Source organism: Salvelinus sp. IW2-2015, linkage group LG37 (assembly GCF_002910315.2).
Source record: "Salvelinus sp. IW2-2015 linkage group LG37, ASM291031v2, whole genome shotgun sequence".
Lineage (NCBI taxonomy): Eukaryota > Metazoa > Chordata > Actinopteri > Salmoniformes > Salmonidae > Salvelinus > Salvelinus sp. IW2-2015.
The window spans coordinates 2,883,070-2,904,913 of NC_036876.1; the positions used below are offsets into that span (position 1 = coordinate 2,883,070).

The 21,844-nt window shown below is 41.0% G+C and overlaps 1 protein-coding gene across 1 annotated transcript in view; it reads left to right on the plus strand.

Annotated features, from left to right (window-relative positions):
- Positions 1–4,786: 4,786 nt before the first annotated feature.
- LOC111959996 (ras and Rab interactor 2-like) overlaps positions 4,787–21,844 on the plus strand; it is a 37,563-nt gene continuing 20,505 nt past the window's right edge. Inside the window, exon 1 of the mRNA XM_023981834.2 lies at positions 4,787–5,001. The gene's annotated coding sequence lies outside the window, so the exon portion shown is untranslated. The remainder of the gene's footprint in view (positions 5,002–21,844) is intronic.

A 21,844-nucleotide genomic window follows, 5' to 3' on the forward strand; every position in this document is an offset into this window, starting at 1 on the left:
AATGTGGGAGGACATGCGTCATAGTAATGGCTGGAATGGAATGAATGCTATCAACACATCAAACAAGTGGTTTCCGTGTGTTTGATACCATGAAGTGTGTATACTATGAAGTGTGTATGCTATGAAGTGTGTATACTTTGAAGAGTGTATTATGAGGTGCGTATATATATGTGTGTGTATATATATGTGTGTGTATATATATATATATATATATGTATATATATATATATATATATATATGTATATATATATATATACACTGAGTGTACAAAACATTAGGAACACCTGATCTTTCCATGACATAGACTGACCAGGTGAAAGCTATGATCCTTTATTGATGTCACTTGTTAAATCCACTTCAATCAGTGTAGATGAAGGTGAGGAGACAGTGTCACGTTCTGACCTTTATTTTCCCTTGTTTTGTCTTTATTTAGTATGGTCAGGGCGTGAGTTGGGGTGGGCAGTCTATGTTATTTGTTTCTATGTTTAGGTTTGTTCATTTAGCCTGATATGGTTCTCAATCAGAGGCAGGTGTTTTGCATTGTCTCTGATTGGGAGCCATATTTAGGTTGCCTGTTTGCACTGTTGGTTTGTGGGTGTTTGTCTTCCGTGTCAGTGTTTGTCGCCACACGGGACTGTTTCGGTTCGTTCACATTTGTTATTTTGTATTGTGTCTTGTTTTCGTGGATTATYTTAAAACATGGAAACTTACCACTCTGCGTATTGGTCCTCCGATCCTTCTCGCCTCTCCTCGTCAGATGAGGAGGAAGAGATAGACAGCCGTTACAGACAGGTTAAAGAAGGATTTATGTTATGGTAGTAGGTGCCAGGCGCACCGGAAGAACTGCTTACGCCGCTGGGTTTTTCACGCTCAACAGTTTCCCGTGTATTTGTTTAAAAACTATCACTTGATGGTTTCATTTCAGAGAGACAAATAATCATGATTTTTTTTGCAAAATGCTATATGTCRGTCTCACTCTCAGAGAAATAAGTAGGATTGCTAGGTTTTACACAGTCAAATGTAACTAATAACTACATTTTTACTGTAATAAAGAAATGTACAAATGTTACATTTGTGAAATCAATATTTAAAAACTTACAAAATAAATAATTCAATACAATAATATGAGATCTGGATGTAAAACATCTACATTTGACATTTTTATAATTGAGCAGATTCTCTTATCCAGAGCGATTTACAGTAAGTGCATTCATCTTACGACAGCTATGTGAGACAACCACATATCACAGTCAAATAAATATACAGGATACGAACATTCCAATCCAGCTAAACAATGGATATATAGCATTTAGCAAAAAAACACATTTTCATTCACCTAAAAGCATAGGAATCTAAAATCTATTAATTTAAAATCTGAGAACAGTAATATTTTACACACACATAACGCTACCCATAAGCGATCATTTCTGACAAAAAAAAGCGCAATGTGAAAAACTGGTGGATATGGCATTTTAGAGCTAAACTCTTCATACAGTGTCTAGAGGAAGTGTGTATTTTGAAGTGGGTATTGTGAATTGTGTATAATGTCTAAGTGTGTATATTATTCAAGGTGGCACAGTGTGATGACTAATAATGAGTTATACAGTCCATTAATGTGGATGGAAACGTCTGAAGTTGCCCTCTGACACAAACATTACTGAAACAATTACACATTCTACCTGAGTGCACACACACTGACACGCACACACAGAGTTATGTGCATACACACACAGACATGCACGCCGACGACACACACACACAGACACACACACACACACACACACACACACACACACACACACACACACACACACACACACACACACACACACACACACACACACACACACACACACACCACACACACACACACACGGCATCCATCCCACACCCTTGCCTTGCCTTCTATCACTCACAACCAGTGTAATACGTTGTTCCCAAGTAGATCTCAGAATCGGTGGCCTATGTAGGCTCATAGATGTCTGGTCAAAAGTTGTACACTACATAGGGAATAGGGTGCCATTTGGGATCCACCCCCGTATTAGCCTGACACTGCGTAGAACGTCCTCATCTTGCCCTCAACCCTCTTATTGAATTTGTGTGAGCTATGTCCTGTCCTTAAAGAGAGACAGAGACTTTGTTCTTCCCCCACGTTGTGTGTATGTACTCATTATAATGATGCACTCATTATTTCGTTTTAAGCCTTCCCAAAAAATAGTCCTAACCTTAACCACTCGAATGAATGCCTAAACTGTTAACCTTTGAGTTGTTTCTGTTTTAACGCTGTAACACATGGATTTACCCTGATAACACATGTAATTAACCCTGTAAACAGATGGAATTAACCCTGTAACACATGGAATTAACCCTGTAAACCCATGGATTTAACCCTGTAAACACATGGAATTAACCCTGTAAACACGATGGAATTAACCTGTAACACATGGAATTAACCCTGTAAACACATGGAATACCCTGTAACACATGGAATTAAAGCCCTGTAACCACATGGAATTAACCACTTAGTAAACACATGGAATTAACCTGTAAACATAGGAATTAACCCTGTAAACCACATGGAATTAACCCTGTAACCACATGGAATTAACCCTGTAAACCCATGAATTAACCTGTAAACACATGGAATTAACCCTGTAAACCCATGGAATTAACCCTGTAAACACATGGAATTAACCCTATAAAACACGTGGATTTAATCCATAGTACGTTGAATTTCAAGGGAACTATGAGATCTTCTTGCTATCTGTCAACTCCAGCTCACTAATTAATAACAGGGTTGCTGTGTTTGGTTTCCCGGCCGTTGTGTGTGTGTGTGTGTGTGTGAGCATCCGTGGGTGTGTCAAACATCAAGCTGGTTCTTTTTCCATTCAGTGGATATAAAGCCCAGAGTGATCTCATGGCAGTGAAGGGGAGGAGAGAGAGTGTGCAGGAGTGTTCACTTCACTACACTGACTTAAGACTGATATAAAAAAATATGGTGGGAACTCCTAACAGCCCATGCCTCCACCAATCCAATGCTTTTAGATTTGTGGGAAGTAGTGAATGAGAGTACACTTCAGGAGGAAGGAGAGATAGTATTAAGATGCACCCCAGGGCCTGGGTCTGTCCTATCATGGCACAAACCCAGGGAGAGTCTACTGTTGGACACACAACATTATTACTAACATCTGGGTCTAACTGGAGGTTATCGGGTGGAATAATTGTTTTTGTTTTACTAAGATTAAAAAGAAACAATACAACTTCATATCTTATCCATATGTTGTTACATGTGTACATGGCACCCTTATTGGTTTATAGAAACGTATTCAATACTCATCCACTTACAGGTAAAGGTAAGAATATTATAAAGCTGTTGAATTCACATAATGCTTTATATACTGTAGAGCAGGGMTATTCAACTCCTACCCTATGAMGTCCGGAGCCTGCTGGTTTTCTATTCGACCTGATAATTAATTGCACACACCTGGTGTCCTAGGTTTAAATTAGTCCCTGGTTAGAGGGTAATTTTTTTTTTTAAATGCAATGGAACTGTCTTCGAGGTCCAGAGTTGAGTTTGAGGGCTGTAGTCTAGCTATTCCAATTACAATACCATGTGTCTTAAATGTGGCCTATGGTGACCTCCAGCGGATGAATGAGGAATGACAAGGTGTAATCTACCCATTACGCACTTATCCAAAAGCGCAATGTGCGCAGTGCTCTAGTCTTGGTACAGTATCTGCTTCATACCTACTTCTGGTCTTTTCTCATTGGTAAAATACCGTCCTCCACCTTTCCTCCGTTTGCTTTCCTCTGTGACCCGGAAACCGTTAAGTGGTCGAGGAGATATCAATTCGTTAGTAGGCGAACGSAAGCGCGTCCTCCCCTCCTCGATAGCCACGTTTCATTGAGGATAGTTATCCTACCTGAGTCCTTCCATGAAATACATTTTAATCTCCGACATCCCCTTTGAATCAGCGTTTGTTTTGGGGGGGGTAGAAAAGCATGCACAGGTTTAAAAATAATATGCTAAGTATCGTTTTATCTGTAAAATGTCTTGCACAACTAACTTTTTTTTATTTTTTTATCACTTTACACCTTTATTGTGTAAAAACCTTTACACATTTTCGTCAATTTTCCCTCTTCTCGTGGCCTATCCTCGATTACCTTTGACCTTTTTCAAAAGAAGGCGAGAGAAGACGGTTAAGAGAGGACGAAGGAGTTGAGCTTTCAATTGAGAAAAGGCCTCAGAGTTCGACGCGACTTTTCCTATCTCCCTGCAGTACTATGCATAATCAAKTTCAGATGAGTGGACACATTTCTAAAGTAATGTATGCGTCCATAAATTAATCCAAGCGCATGCATTATTTAAATGTGTTTGTCCACAATTACTTGTGTTGTGTTACCTAATTTCTCCAAATCAACAACAGAACAACCTAAACATGTCCATATTGCTCCAATTTGTTCTAGGAGACAAACGAGGTCCTAAAAGACATGATACTGTAATAATTGTTTTCTCTCCATTCTCTGCAACAGCCCAGGGTAGTCTACATATAGTTTGAATTCTAAGAGGAAAATAGTCATCATCATCTATCTTTACTAAAACAATGATGATATATATTGCCTCAATAGCCAACCACCTACAGTTAAAAGTACAGGCATAATCATAAGTATAGGACATGGCAGATATTTTACTAGTATGCCACTAAAGAGAGAGAATGAGGGGGAGACAAAATTGTTTGAGCGGACCTTTGGGGGAACAGTCCGTCCGTGGGGGGAATACTGAATCACTCCAGGATGCTTTTGCAGAAGTCTTTGCGCTATCATACCACGGCGCATTCCTGAAAAGGGAATTCATAGAATGTCACTGAAAGAGGGACGTTCTCCCGAAGGGCATGTCACAGTTGTCTGCATCCCTAAATCCCGTGGAATTTTAACTGAACAAGAAAGGACGCACATCAAGTTAGCATCTTAAAGAAGAGGAAAAGAGGAAATAGAAAAAGGTAAGTAGCCTAATTTAATTATGTGGGGGCGCTTTTGAACAGCTCGTTCGAAATCACCTGAAGTGTTAGATCTGTCATTTAGAAAGATAAATTGCGGGGAATTGGTAATTTGGCTACTCGAACTAAATCAGTCGGAACTGCCACGCGAATCATTCGGGGGTGTAATGATATTGCTCTCTCTTTTTCTTCTTCGTGGTCAAGATCCGTTCTTTKCCCTATCTTCATGCCCCGAGAGTTCAACTTGTGTTGGCGGTAATTGTTTTGGTGTAAACAGCGTTTCCGGTCACTTAGCCTACATTTCTGCTATCTAACTTTAGCTACAGGCCACCATAATCATCTGTGAGTCATATCAAATAATTGATGTTGGTTGTTTTTTTGCTATTGTCATCATTTGAGAACATTCCGGAAATAACTCTGACAGCACACAGGTATGTAGATCCAGACCTGTGTCCCCTGAATGCTTSTTATAGATTAGGTATAAGAATATTTCAGAAGGTAGGAATTATATTAAACAACAACTAAGTAGCTGTAAATAAATTACCAAATTAAAGCAATCTGTTGCTGGGTTGGTTACCAAATAAAGCAAGACAGGTAGAAAACAAAAAGATTGGTGCAAATCACTCCCAGGGTTACAAACTTTATTACATTGAATACAAGCAATCAGTTTGGACGCTCAGTGACAGTCAGTTAGTATGGCTATTGTCTGCCTTCTTATTGGCATCCTAAAGTGCACTACATTGCCGTCCCAAGTGGCACCATATTCCCTCTATAGTGCACTACTTTCGACCAGAGCCCTATGGGTGGGTCCTGGTCAAAAGTAGTGCACTATGTAGGGAATAGGGTGCCATTTCAGACTGCCTATTAGCTCTGTTCACAGGGTACATCAGAGTGTAATCTCACATGATTGGATTGTTACATAAGTTTAGCAGAGTGCTGCCATCCTCATCTCCTCCATCCTGCCTGTCTGCGTAGGAGGGCCTTCTTCCACTGCTCTATCGTTGCTATACAAATCCATGTACATTTGATGTGGTTGAAAAGGTTTTACTCTGCATCACGGTGTGAAACATCACTATGCTGGCCAAAAAGTATTTTTGAAATCCATAGTTAATGTACTATAAGTGAGCCGTATTGGGCATTTGTCATATGGTGTATATGTCATATGGAGAGTGAATGTGACAGTTGATGTTATGTTAATTTAGGGGGAGGCATGTTATGTTAATATAGGGGGAGGCATGTCATCCCCAGAGTCTGTGTGTGTGTGTGTGTGTGTGTGTGTGTGTGTGTGTGTGTGTGTGTGTGTGTGTGTGTGTGTGTGTGTGTGTGTGTGTGTGTGTGTGTGTGTGTGTGTGTGTGTGTGTGTGTGTGTGTGTGTGCTGGCGGAGGATGGGGTTTCATCCCAGCCTGTTTTGTGGGAGCGGAGTGTGAGTGTGGTAGCAGAGTGAAAAGGCATGACGTTGATCACACACAGACAGTGATGTGGTAATGAGCAGTCTGCTGTTTTTCTACAAGTGGTGCCTCACACACAGTATGGCAACCCCACTGTCACCTACTGATGATGTCATCATAGCCATGGCTGGTGTCACACCCACTACTGTAGATGGAGAGCCAATTGCTATTGTAAGATTGTTAGCAGCCTCTGCCAAGTCCCCAACAACCGGATGTTCCGGTTTTTAGGAGAAATGGAAAGAGAGCCTGTGATGCGACTTTCTCTTTTGGACGTTAACAAGGCGACACTGTCTGAACTCCTCAACATTTACTGGATTGGTTGAACAMTGCAGAAGAGAACCTCCCCTGACAGTTTATTTTCTTCTCCTTAAGACCAGTATGTAGGGGATCTAGTTTCAGGCGCTTCTTTTACGCCTGCTACGTTAGGTTAGGTTGTTATTGGATAAAAAAAATCTCACCTTAATTAACCAGAAAATCCCATTACCAAGGGAGACTTGGCCAAAAAGGGTAGCTCAATAAAAAACGCATTCCTCATTCAACAAGGTGGTTACAAAAAGTTTGTACATTGACACTGCCTAGGGCTTTTCCATCTCGATTCCTCTGTACATTTATTTACCAAGTAACGGAATCCTAACTGTTTCTGTGAGGGTTGATACTTTCTTCATAGTCCCTGGAAAACCACTTGAAAAGCAATATGATATTCCCTCTCACTCTAGTCAAAATCATCTGATATTATTTAGTAGTCCCTAAAAAACACTTTGTTCAACATGTGCTCTAGAGCCCATCCCTGTCCATCACAGTATTATTCATTGACTTAGTCATAAGATAGAGGTCTGAACATCCATTAACTGGGGGTTTGAGAATATTTCCACACATCACACAGTGACACATCACTTTAACTCAAGAGGCCTGCTGGCTATTTTCTCCCTCTCTTACCACAAGCACCAGCCAGCCTGGCAGCCTGGTTGTTCTAAAAGCTTAACAGTGAGAGGTGCTCAAATGTATTTGTAGACCCATTTTTACAACAGCAGTTGTCACAAAGTGCTTATACAGAAACCCAGCTTAAAACCCCAAAGAGAAAGCAATGCAGATGTAGAGGGACGGTGGCTAGGAAGAAACTTAGAGAGGAACCAGGCTCTGAGGGGTGGCCAGTCCTCTGGATCTCAGTGTGTGTGCGCGTGTGTGTATGTGTGTAGTAGGGCTGTCTCTATCTGAAAAAAATCTTGGTCGACCGGAAGTCGTCTGTTCATTGAGTTAATAAAGCCGCATACAAACATGGCCTCTTTTTGTTTTCTTGAGTAAGGCAGCTCCAAAATGCAGGTGTTTCAGCCTAGCTCAGTGCTTTCTGTGGTGGTGGGGCAGCCAGCGGAAAATACGGAGCATAGGGGTTGGTAATGTTCTCTAGCTGCGCCGTGATTGTCACTTATGGGGACACTACGTCACCGCAAAATCTATGGGGAGAGCTCAAAAGTTCAGGCCCCCTGGGTGCTGCCGCAAATTTACATTAGATTAATTCAGCCAACTTATTGTGGGAAGCTTGTGGAAGGCTACCTGAAACATTTGACCCAAGTTAAACAATTTAAAGGCAATGCTACCAAATACTAATTGAGTGTATGTAAACTTCTGACCCACTGGGAATGTGATGAAAGGAGTAAAAGCTGAAATAAATAATTCTCTACTATTATTCTGACATTTCTCATTCTTAAAAAAAAGGTGGTGATCCTAACTGACCTAAGACAGGGAATTTTTACTAGGATTAAATGTCAGGAGGTGAGGTGTATGTAAACTTCCTACTTCAACTGTAGCTAGCAAGCTAACAGTCATTACCATGAATCAAGTCGACAATCTACTGGCAAATCCTTTTCAGTCCTTGTCATATGAAGAGAAATTATGAAGAGAAATTATAGATAAAACGTATCGGTGCTCATCGGCCATTGYACATAAACATTACACAACAAGTTGGAAATCGCAAATTCAACAATGAGTGGTTTGGAAGGAATCAGTGGCTAACTGCAAGCATCGCAAAGCAATCATTAGCCTGCTATTCAGTGTAGTGCTGTGTAGTCCAAGTCTGGGTTTAAGGGTCTCTTTTCCAAGCTTAAAAGGAAAAAATGCACATGCCATGGGCCAGAAAAGGTTGAATACATTGGTCATGCTGTCAATCCAGCATGACTTTTGCCGCGTTCAAAACAACTGGAATCTCGGAACTGGAAAATCTCAGACTTCAGAGAGTTCAAGACAACTGGGAACTCGGGAAAAAACAAGCGCCAACTGGGAAAATACTTTTTGAACAGTCATCCAACTCAGAATTCCAAGTCGGGAACTCTGGCCTCTTTCTAGAGCTCCGACCAGAAGATCACTGCGTCATGATTCAACCTWGTTTTTTTCCAGAGTTCTCATATGTCTTGAAAGCACCATAAATCCAGAGAATGCCAGACTTTGATGACAAAATTTGACCACGAAAGACCGCCGCGCCACCTTCCTGTTCAAGTGAGCACAGCACAACAAGGTGAGTCCAAAAATGTATTTTATACTGCTGCATAAATTATGCAATATTTCAGGGAGATATACATACTGTAGCTAAGAAGGTAATACTAAGTGTATGTTGTGAAGTAAGCTGCATGTGCCTCACCCTAATAATTTGGTCCCTTTCCCCATCATAACTTAGCCTACTGTTCTGACTTGGTGGTGCACTTGTAGCCTATAGCCTYTTTTAGAGAAATGTCATCATCAAATATTGTAAGAGCTTTCATTGTCTGCTTATATGCCCCCTTTATTTATCCTATGGTTCTACGTTGGTGTACTGGGAGAATACTGTAAGAACGCACAATATTCTGTCACTGTACATTTCAAAAGTGCTGAACAAATAGTTATATTGACTACGTCCGTCCTAGCTCGCTCATTGTCTTAATCGAAATTACTGATTTCCTCTCAATGTTCCCTTATGCCATAGTTTGTACATCTCAATTGTCAGTAGAAACCACATTTCTTTAAGCAAGTCACCCATATCAGCTATGTTTTTWAAAAGGCATTAAATGAAGCTGAATTAACTGTTTCGCTGCCAGACAAGGCTCCACTGATAGCCAGGTGTAGCAGTGGTAAGGATTCACTCTATGGTGCTGAAAAGCAATCTCTGTGGTTGGGACAGCTTTATGTAGGCCCTAACAGTTTGTGGGCACCGGTTGTCACTGTTATAGTGCAATTAATGTATTCTTTAGTGTTGTGTTGTGTAGTGGCTTTGCTGGCATGCATCTAAAAATTGCAGCCTGCAGGTAGAAAATATCCTGATAAAAATAAATATGCTATAAATCACATTGGCTACACATGGCCTGTCTGCAACGAACTTGAAACATTCTATTAACTATGGGTCCAGCCAGAAGCTTGTGCTAGCGAACTTGCAACATTGTATAAAATATTCTTGGCCCTCAGAGTTTCCGGACAGTGAGCTCGGGACAAACACAGCTGCAGGCTATTTGCGCAAGGGATAAGAAGCAGTGCTTGACTTGGGCAGGTGCTCGCTCACCAGAGCTGAGTGCCTCTTCTCAAATGTTCTACTGCTTGAGCTCCTGTTCCTCTTATAGAATATTAGCTCAAAATCATTGTGGAACTCCTGCACCTAAATATAAACTGAAGACAGCTGGAAAGATTTTTCAAATACATTGAGGAACTATTGTAATTCTCAGTGGAGGTTAAAACAGACTTTGTTTACTTGCTGTTTAAGGTCATTAGTGGTGGTATGTTAAGCCAATCAGAAATACTATCAGATCCCTAAATGGGCACATTGATATGCCTACATTTGCACGCAGGCCAGGTAGCCTATAGGCATACATCTATGCATGCGCGTCCTTATTCAACATTGACAGGAGCGCTCCAAACAAAAGACAATGGCTAAATTGACAAAACTCGTAAATGGAATGAGATAAACCAAAACTTGTTTCTCACAAGTGTAGCATAGGTTGTGTACTCTGCAAGCAATGTGTCCACTCCGACAATGACAACGGAAATACTAGAATAATAATATTGAATGCATTAAAACAAATTATCGTAACCAAAGTAACAAACATTGTAGATTAGAAATTATAGGAATGAATGGTAAATGTACTACAGGTGATTTACAGTACCAGTCAAAAATTTGGACACACCTGCTCATTCAAGGGTTTTTCTTTATTTTTACTCTTTTCTGCATTGTAGATTAATAGTGAAGACATCAAAATCACAAAACAACACATATGGAATCATGTAGTAACCAAAAAAGTGTTAAACAAATCTAAATATATTTTAGATTCTTCAAAGTAGCCACCCTTTGCCTTGACAGCTTTGCACATTCTCGGCATTCTCTCAACCAGCTTAATGAGAAATGCTTTTCCAACAGTCTTGAAGGAGTTCCCCCATATGCTGAACACTTGTTGGCTGCTTTTCCTTCACTCTGCGGTCCAACTCATCCCAAACCATCTCAATTGTGGTCGGGTGATTGTGAAGGCCAAGTCATCTGATGCAGCACTCCATCACTCTCCTTGGTCAAATAGCCCTTACAGAGCCTGGAGGTGGGTTTTGGGTCACTGTCCTGTTGAAAAACAAATGATAGTCCCACTAACACACTAACAATCAGACGCAAACAATTCACACAATTAAGTTATGAAACAATGAATGCGCACAAATTAGCGGGAGAGAGTGCATTCTGGAGAAAAAAGTGTATTGTGCATCTGGGTGCATGGTCAYTCCGACATCTGCATTTGCCATGTAGCATTTACAGTGATACGGCCTCAGCAGAAGTAAGGGCATTCATACCTCTTGCTCTTCGTGYAGCAGTGCAGAGCTGTTGTGAAGGAAGTTGTCAAGGAAGTGAGTTTGTGTTTATACAGGATGTACCGCCCCCACCTACCGTCAACCAATCATGTCAATGCGGAGCTATACAGAGCCCGCTGCATTTTTCAAACATTTGGCACATGCCGATGCGGTACAGAGCTCGATTTGGCCTCTGCAGGCTCCGCAATTGCATCACACCCTCCATATGGAGACTTCGACTAAAACTGCCTAACGGTCAGCCTCGGTCGACCAACAGCCTAACGACCAAACAATCGACCAGTCAACTAATTGGGGTCAGCCCTAGTGTCTAGGTTCTGTAACGACTGCAGAGGGAGCTGTCTTCACTGATCCGGGACCAGTTTATAACTACCTCAGTCGTTGGACAGAAAGAAAATCTGATCTTACATCAGTGCACATGAAAATTTATAGTCTACACGGCATAAACTGTTATGAGCTTGTCTTGATAAAGAACATTGACACTCACTGACATACATGATGGGTATAACAGACGTTAGCCAGCCACCGATGCAGGTTTAACTGTTGATCTGATAAGCTGAGATGGACTGGGCACTTATCATCATAGTTCCTGGCTGATCTGAATCACTGTCTTGTCCATTGGCCATTTCAGGGCTAAAATTATGAATATTCACAGTTATGCTAACAGCTCAACTCTCCTCGCTACTTCACCCACAGCCTAAGTGATGGTCTGACTCATTCTGCTGCTGCCTGCCTCCTTATTGCTCTCTCTAAATTACAGCGAAGTCCATGTTAGAAGAAATGGCAAACAAGACAAATAAATTTAAATAGAGATACTTTAATAGGAGCGCACCCCCCCATCTCTCTCTCTCTCTCCGTTTCCCTCCCACTCTCTATTTCCTCTTTCTTTCTCTCCCGTCACTCTACCCTCAAACTCCCCAACAACAGCTCTTTACAGCCACTCAAACAGAAACCTGTCTGAAGGACCCCTGTGCCCCCCCTCCCCCACACACACACACACAAGGTAGATTCACACAGCAATTATCCACTTGCATTAGTCACATTGAATGGTTTCACTCCACAACCTTACTTTGCAATTATTTCTGTATATAGCTTTGACATAATTGGCTCTTATGTACAGGAAGTGATGACATCCATTGATGTCTGGTGATCTATAGATATCATGTAGTACGTCCCTATTCTGACGAGCCGTTTGAATCTTTGCCCTCTCCGTACTACATAGATGACTTCGCCAATATCATCCCCAGACATTAGAAAGCCTGCGTTGTTATTCAGAATCCGAATCTATTCTGAGTCATCATAAAGTAACAACGTATTGTAAAATCTACTCTTTAAACAGTCCAAATGTCAGAGTTCCAGAACTACTAGCCACTTCTACCTAGTGCACTGGTCCACTCTATTCCAATATATTGTAAACACATTCAAGTCTTGCCCTCCTCTACTATCTATTAACTGTATTCTCTGTGTCTGACACTCACACTAATTTAAGGTTTTTGCTGCAATGTTTTCTTATTCTCTTCCTTCTCTGACTCCTCATTCTCTCCCCTCTCTCGCTCTCTCTTTCCTTGTTCTCTCCTCCGTCGCTGTCACTGCTGGCTGCTGCTCACTTTCAAACTAAAGGTCTTGTTCTCTCTCTCTCTCTCTCTCTGTGATGCTGTAGAGAGACACACATCTCTTCTCTGTCTCTCCATCCATCTCCTTTTCACTCTCTCACTCTACTTATTGCTTCCCCAGGGGTCTGCCCTACCAGGCCTGCCACTCTCTTTCATCCACCTCAGACTCTCTCCTCGCCCATTCTCCCTCATCTCCAATTCCTTGTTAGCAAGCAAGCTCTCTGCATACTGTACCAAGCTTCTCTAGTACTACTACAGTACATCATGCTGGCATCTGTCCTCCTGTCGCCTCCTGTCGCCCCCTGTTAAACCTCTTTAAATGGATTCTATGGCCGTGTCACTGTTCTCTGTGGATTACAATTGATTTAGACCAACGCTGACAAGTAATAAACTCAAATGCTTTATGTTGGCCTTTACATGTAAAATGTTCCATTGGAATTTGAACCGGGTCTTGTCCTGATAGATTAATTTGTGTTAATGCAACATGACATGAGGAAGACTTCAGTGAACTAGACTACATTTTCTAGTCTTTTACTTAAATTACAGCCCAGTCTTGTAATGGCGGCATGCGTTCTTGCAGTGCGCTTTTGGGTAAATTGTGACATCCTGACTTTTCTACTAGTTTTCAACGTGTTGTGTACTGCAACTGCTAAGTAGTCCCATTATTGCTAGCAAGTGCCCCCAGTTAGCTGTGTCATTTTTGTTAAATTATTTATTTCAGTTTGTGCATTTATTTTGACAACTTAATTAAATGTATTCTTACCTTGGCCGCGTTCAGTCTAAAAAAACYGTGTGCAACATTCATTTAAACAGAAAAGGTGCCGTTCTGAACAACCAGTTCAAAACCGGGGAGGGGTTCGGGAACGCTGTCAGCATGGCCGCTGCCCTTTAAATACGTCTGCTTCATGCCACACCCACCAAACGGACCAAACACCCAAAGATTGTCTATTATGTTGACAAGATAGCAGTGGCGGTCAGTGTCTTATTTCTATTACAGTATATTGGATGACTGTCATTCATATTCCATTCACCCAGTTCAATGTAACAGTGAAAGGTTTAGGCTACTACATGATACTCACATTTTCCCTATACCTATCAGGAGGTTGCTGCAACCTAGCCTATGAATGAAAGTTTACAATGTAGGTGACACAGGTCGAGACACAAATTTGATGTGACAGACAGTGACACATGGACAGACAGTGACATTCAATACTGCCTTGCACACTTGCCTGCATCTAGCTAATAGTGGGTGTAATCATTAGTCCAACAGTTGCAAACGAGAGTTTCTATTGAACAAATGCAGGTATGTTTATCCCTGTTTTGTTCTSTTTGCTTCTGTGTAAGAAACGTTTTTCAACAGAATCGGCAGAATGAATACACTCCTGATCACGCGTAAACACAGTTGCTGTGTAAGTCTATGGAAGGAGATGAGAACCATGAGCCTCCTAGGTTTTGTATTGAAGTCAATGTACTCAGAGGAGGACGGAAGCTAGCTGTCCCCCGGCTACACCATGGTGCTACCCTACAGAGTGCTGTTGAGGCTACTGTTGACCTTTGCAAAATAGTYTGTTTTAATGAATTATTTGGTGACGTGATTATATTTAGTATAGTTTTATCTAAAAAGGATAACTTTTTAATGTTTGAACATTTACATTTACATTTACATCCTCCCCTGAGGAGCCTCCACTGCAAAATAGTCAAGTGYCCGCTCTAACAATACAAATATGTCCTCAAAGATGGAAGGCAGGTGGGAGGAGGCGAGATCAGATAGGACCATTTTAGCCAATTAGAGGGCAGATACACGTGTGAACAACATGCCTTAGAGATAGATGGATGACTCATCTTTGTATCTGTGACATTATACCGTCTATGACWGCATGGGCAGTGCCATTGAGGCTATCTCCATTTTAAAGTAGAGCAATTCCACGGTAACGGAATTACACCTTGAGTTTTTTTTTCACTTTAAAATGTATGCCAAAGTTTAACAAACCATACATATCTATGCACAAGGACTACATTTAACGATTTCCAATAAAACATTCACAAAAACAAATTTGGTAGAAGAATGGTACAGATGCCAACTTTGGTAATGGAATTATGGTCAAATCTCCCTCAGGTTTTTATGCGACCATGTTTCCCAAAAACTCTGCTCCGAATTAAGTTCAAAAGATGTCTGCAGAAAYAATGGGGTGTCAGCTATGACATGGCACCTTGAGTTTGGAAAAAATCTATTTTGGCTATTGAACTACAGTAAGTGAAGTGGATATACACCTGGTAACGGAATTACGGTAACAGAATTACATCATGGCTCCCTGATCTGTAGTACACAGAAATGCATAATTATGGATATGAATGTCATTGTCCTCATGTTTCACAAGTTTGGACATCGCTGCACAGCACAGTAGAGTACAGTGCAGTGCAGTACAATACAACAGAGTTCAGTACAGTACATTACAATATACTGTGGTATATTCTACTTTTCTTTATTCTACTGTATTGTACTACTGTACTGTGTTGTACTGTACTCTACAGTGCTCTACTCACTGTACTGTGCTATCCAAACTTGTGAAACATACTTCTATGATAGACCAGACTGGAACAAATCTGACCCTGTCTGTGGAAGTTAACATCAAGGCCAGGGTGGACTGACCAAATGTCAACTTTCATGGARGTCTGGTGTCTGTAGGTGCTCAGTGGGTGAGGATGCCGGTTACAGTAAATGAAAAGAGTGTGTTCATGGGGAGGGAGGGAGAGAGATATTCTCCAGACTGTTTAAACTCTTTTGCTTTGACGACATTAACAGTTATCAGTTGACGTAACAGTATGGCAGTGGAAGGGAGGACAGTAGTGATCATTTCGTCAACATGTTTTTCAGTGGCAATCTTCGAGACTTTAACTGACTAAATATACACCAAAAACTATAACTAAAGGATTTTTTTTTCTTTTTTTTTTCAGTTGACTATCACAAGACGAAATTATCTCTGACTAAAGTGCGACTACTAAATGGACTTGACAAGAGTTTTTGTAGATTGAGAGCTTAGTGATAAGCACAATTAATATTAGCAGCACAGATGTGCAGCGCAGTTCTGTTCAGCAGTGTGAAGGACATGCAACACCCAGCACACACAGCCTAAATCAGCTGGTGAGCTGCGGGGAGCAAGTAATCAGTATGGGCAGACTGGCTCTGCTCCGGCTCCGTCTCCGATTATACACATCGTGCAGGCGACTCTTGCTTCCCCGTAGGTAGTCACCACCAGCCTTCTAGCCTTTGCCTGGTAAAGAAACACAAGTTGCTTTACGAAATTAAAAACAATAGCATCATTGAGTTTAATAGTAAAACAACGATGTAGCTATAAAACGTGGCTACTTGCGGACAGGACCGTTAACCATTTGTTTAGGCTACACCTTGTTCACCAGTCATGTTACCTCATTATGCGGCAGGTATCCTAGTAGTTAGAGTGTTGGACTAGTAACCCGAAAGGTTGCAAGATTGAATCCCCGAGCTGACATGGTAAACATCTGTCGTTCTGCCCCTGAACAAGGCAGTTAACCCACTGTTCCTAGGCCGTCATTGAAAATAAGAATGTGTTCTTAACTGACTGCCTAGTTAAATAAAGGTAAAATAAAAATTWGCTAACAATCTGGGGAGCGTTCAGTAGGACGCAACGTTTTGGAACGTTCATATATGTTCAAATATAAATATGTTATGAAGAACAAACATGCCTCTGATATGTTGAATAAGGAATAACGTCGGCTCTATTCAATATATTTTTTTCTGCAACGTTCGAGAACGTTCTGCAACAGAKCATGGCCCTGGTAACATTACCAGGAGTCTATAAGCAAACATTTGGTGCCACAGAAAGAAAGGAAAGGGGATAGCAAACCATTTGTTGACTACATTCCCCTTGCCACTACACTATATCTGACTGGTAGTAGCACAATCTCTTTTTTATTTGTTAATGTGGACCCAGTGACTCAGATTTGAGCACTGGGACTTGGATTTCAGCCATAGGGACTCGTGACTTGACTTGTGACCCAACCATTGGGACTCGATTTGGACACTAGGTTCAGTGACTCGACTACAGTACTCACTGGGCGAAACAGTCATTAGTTCCCGTTCTACTTTTGGACACCAATGTGGCTGCGGCGTCTGTGGAACGTTGTTAACAAAGGCATTGAGGCGACACAGTGACGGAGGTGCATCCCCATACTACTTTGCGACACCATCTGGTGATTATGGTACTCTTTCTCTCTCGCGCGCTCTCTCTCGCTCGCTCGCTGCGCTTGTGTGGGCCTGTTTGTTTTTTGTGTAAAGTGCAATATCTATGTAGGCTGAATTTACATGGCCAGATAAATCTTATATATTCTATATTTGGCATATGTCTGCTGTTGGGAAAAGAATAGGACATTATGCAGAAAAATACGTTGGTAGGACAAGGCTATGTATGTTTGTGCACATGGAAGTCAGTGATTTATGTTTACTATACAGTGCGTTCAGAAAGTATTCAGACCCCTTGACTTTTTCCACATTTTGTTAAGTTACAGCCTTATTCTAAAATAGATGAAATACAATTAAAAAAGCCTCATCAATCTACACACAATACCCCATAATGACAAAGCGAAAACAGGTTTTTATGTATGAAAAACTGAAATACCTTATTTACATAAGTCTTCATACCTTTTGCTATGAGACTCGAAATTGAGCTCAGGTGCATCCTGTTTCCATTGATCATCTGTGAGATGTTTCTACAACTTGATTGGAGTCCACCTGTAGTAAATTAAATTGATTGGACATTAATTTCTGCAGCATTGAAGGTCCCAAGAACACAGTGGCTTCCATCATTCATAAATGGAAGAAGTTTGGAACCACCAAGACTCTTCCTAGAGCTGGCCACCCGGCCAAACTGAGCAATCTGGGAAAAGGGCCTTGGTCAGGGTGGTGACCAAGAATCCGATGGTTACTCTGACAGAGCTCCAGAGTTCCTCTGGAGAAGGGAGAACCTTCCAGAAGGACAACTATCTCTGCAGCACTCCACCAATCAGGCCTTTATGGTAGTGTGGCCAGATGGAAGCCACTCCTCAGTAAAAGGCACATGACAACCCGCTTTGAGTTTGTCAAAAGGCACTTAAGGACTCTCAGACCATGATAAACAAGATTCTTTGGCCTGAATGCCAAGCGTCATGTCAGGAGGAAACCTGGCACCATCCCTACGGTGAAGCATGGTGGTGGCAGCATCATGCTGTGGGGATGTTTTTCAGTAGCACGGACTAGGAGACTAGTCAGGATGGAGGGAAAGATGAATGGAGCAAAGTGCAGAGAGATCCTTGATGAAAACCTGCTCCAGAATGCTCAGGACCTCAGACTGGGATGAAAGTTCACCTTCCAACAGGACAACGACCCTAATCACACAGCCAAGACAACACAGGAGTGGCTTCGGGACAAGTCTCAATTTCCTCGAGTGGCCCAGCCAGAGCCCGGACTTGAACCCAATGGAATATCTCTGGAGAGACCTGAAAATAGCTGTGCAGCGCCGGTCCCCATCCAACCTGACAGAGCTTGAGAGGATCTGCAGAGAAGAATGGGAGAAACTCCCCAAATACAGGTGTACCAAGCTTATACCAAATACAGTATCGTCATACCTTTGAAGACTCAACGCTTCCAAAGGTGCTTCAACAAAGTACTGAGTAAAGGGTTTTAATATTTATGTAAATGTGATATTTCCGTTTTTTTTTATGTTATACATTTGCTAAAAATGTTATGGGGTACTGTGTGTAGATTGATGAGGAAGACAAAAAACGATTTCATCAATTTTAGATAAGGCTGTAATGTAACAAAATGTGGATAAAGTCCAGGGGTCTGAACACTTTCCGAGTGCACTGTAGGTTCATGAGGCAATGCAAATGTCATGTGACTAAAAAGAAAGAGCATTTAGTTGACCAAAATGGCCCTCTGTTATCATCATTTTGACAATAACTTGACTAAACCATTATTCAAATGACAAAAATGTGACTAAGACTTGGTCATTTTGACTAAAATATCATGAAGACTAGACTAAATCTAAAAAAAGAGTGCCAAAATTAACACTGGAGGACTGTAGCAGTTGACTGTGGTTTGTAAAAAATAATGATTTCCCATTGTAACCAATTCAGTTGCAGTAATTCCGTTACTGAATTTTTGGTAATGTCATTACCAATTTGGTTTTAATCACTTAATAATACATAAACAAAATTGATATCAGTAAAATCACACATCTACAATTACTTGTTACTTCTGTGAACTTTCATTATCCTCCTCATGAGGGAGAGAAATMAGAAAATATCTTAAAGATATGTGGGAATTACAAGGCACAGGTAGGTTTGCAAAGTGATCTGTGATTTACCACGGTTACTGTAATCTTCAGTCATTTGGTAATTAACATAAAATCTATGGCAATTTATTATAACGTTGGTAATGTTATACTTGAATAACTTTTTWAAAATGTATTCATATATAGTATTCATTTTTTATACCGTTGAAGTCAGAAGTATACATACACTTAGGTTGGAGTCATTAAAACTCGTTTTTCAACCACTCCACAAATTTCTTGTTAACAAACTATAGTTTTGGCAAGTCGGTTAGGACATCTACTTTGTGCATGACACAAGTAATATTTCCAACAATTGTTTACAGACAGATTATTTCACTTATAATTCACTGTATCACAATTCCAGTGGGTCAGAAGTTATCATACACTAAATTGACTGTGCCTTTAAACAGCTTGGAAAATTCCAGAAAATGATGTCATGCTTTAGAAACTTCTGATAGGCTAATTGACATKATTTGAGTCAATTGGAGGTGTACCTGTGGATGTATTTCAAGGCCTACCTTCAAACTCAGTGCCTCTTTGCTTGACATCATGGGAAAATCAAAAGAAATCAGCCAAGACCTCAGTAAAAAAAAATGTAGACCCCCACAAGTCTGGTTCATCCTTGGGAGCAATTTCCAAACGCCTGAAGGTACCACGTTCATCTGTACAAACAATAGTACGCAAGTATAAACACCATGGGACAATGATGTTTATACCGCTCAGGAAGGAGATGCGTTCTGTCTCCTAGAGATGAGCTTTCTTTGGTGCGAAAAGTGCAAATCAATCCCAGAACAGCAAAGGACCTTGTGAAGATGCTGGAGGAAACAGGTATAAAAGTATCTACATCCACAGTAAAACGAGTCCTATATCGACATAACCTGAAAGGCCGCTCAGCAAGGAAGATGCCACTGCTCCAAAACCGCCATAAAAAAGCCAGACTACAGTTTGCAACTGCACATGGGGACAAAGATCYTACTTTTTGGAGAAATGTCCTCTGGTCTGATGAAACAAAAATAGAACTGTTTGGCAGTAATGACCATTGTTATGTTTGGAGGAAAAAGGGGGACGCTTGCAAGCCAAAGAACACCATCCCAACCATGAAGCACGGGGGTGGCAGCATCATGTTGTGGGGGTGCTTTGCTGCAGGAGGGACTCGTGCATTCCACAAAATAGATGGCATCACGAGGAAAGAAAAGTATGTGGATATATTGAAGCAACATCTCAAGACATCAGTCCGGAAGTTAAAGCTTGGTTGCAAATGGGTCTTCCAAATGGACAATGACCCCAAGCATACTTCCAATGTTGTGGCAAAATGGCTTAAGAACGACAAAGTTAAGGTATTGGAGTGGCCATCACTTTGCCCTGACCTCAATCCTATAGGAAATTTGTGGGCAGAACTGAAAAAGTGTGTGCGAGCAATGAGGCCTACAAACCTGACTTTTGGGTCATTGTCCTGTTGATAAACAAATGATAGTCCCACTAAGTGCAAACCAGATGGGACAGCGTATCACTGAAGAATGCTGTGGTAGCCATGCTGGTTAAAGTGTGCCTTGAATTCGAAAATAAATCACTGACAGTGTCACCACACCTCCTTCTCCATGCTTCARGGTGGGAACCACACTTGCGGAGATCGTCCGTTCYCCTACTTTGCTTCTCACAAAGACACGGCGGTTGGAACCAAACATCTCAAATTTGGACTCATCAGACCAAAGGACAGATTTCCACCAGTATAATGTCCATTGCTAGTGTTTCTTGGCCCAAGCAAGTCTTCTTCTTATTGGTGTCCCTTAGTAGTGGTTTCTTTGCAGTAATTCGACCATGAAGGCCTGATTCACGCAGTCTCCTCTGAACAGTTGATGTTGAGATGTGCCTGTTCATTTCTGAGGCTGGTAACTCTAATGAACTTATCCTCTGCAGCATAGGTAACTCTGGGTCTTCCTTTACTGTGGCGGTCCTCATAAGAGCCAGTTTCATCATAGCTCTTGATGGTTTTTGCAACTGCACTTGAAGAAACTTTCCAAGTTGTTGAAATTTTCTGGATTGGCTGACCTTCATGTCTTAAAGTAATGATGTACTGTCGTTTCTCTTTGCTTATTTGAGCTGTTCTTGCCATAATATGGATTTGGTCTTTTACCAAATAGGGCTATCTTCTGTATACCACCCCTACCTTGTCACAACACAACTGATTGGTTCATACACATTTAAAACGAAAGAAATTCAAGGCACACCTGTTAATTGAAATGCATTCCAGGTGACTACCTCATGAAGCTGGTTGAGAGAATGCCAAGAGTGTGCAAAACTGTCATAAAGGCAAAGGGTGGCTACTTTGAAGAATCTCAAATATAAAATATATTTTGATTTGTTTAACACTTTTCTGGCTACTACATGATTCCATGTGTTATTTCATAGTTTTGTTGTCTTCACTATTCTACAATGTAGAAAATAGTAAAACATTAACCCTTGAATGAGTAGGTGTGTCAAAACATTTGACTGGTACAGTATATACATTTTTATCATCTTATTCAATTATTTTATATATTTGACATGTGATAAGGCCACACAGAGGGCCAGAGATAATTACAGACACCTGTGATAATCTGAAGTACCCAAAATCCATGAAAGATGGCAACATTC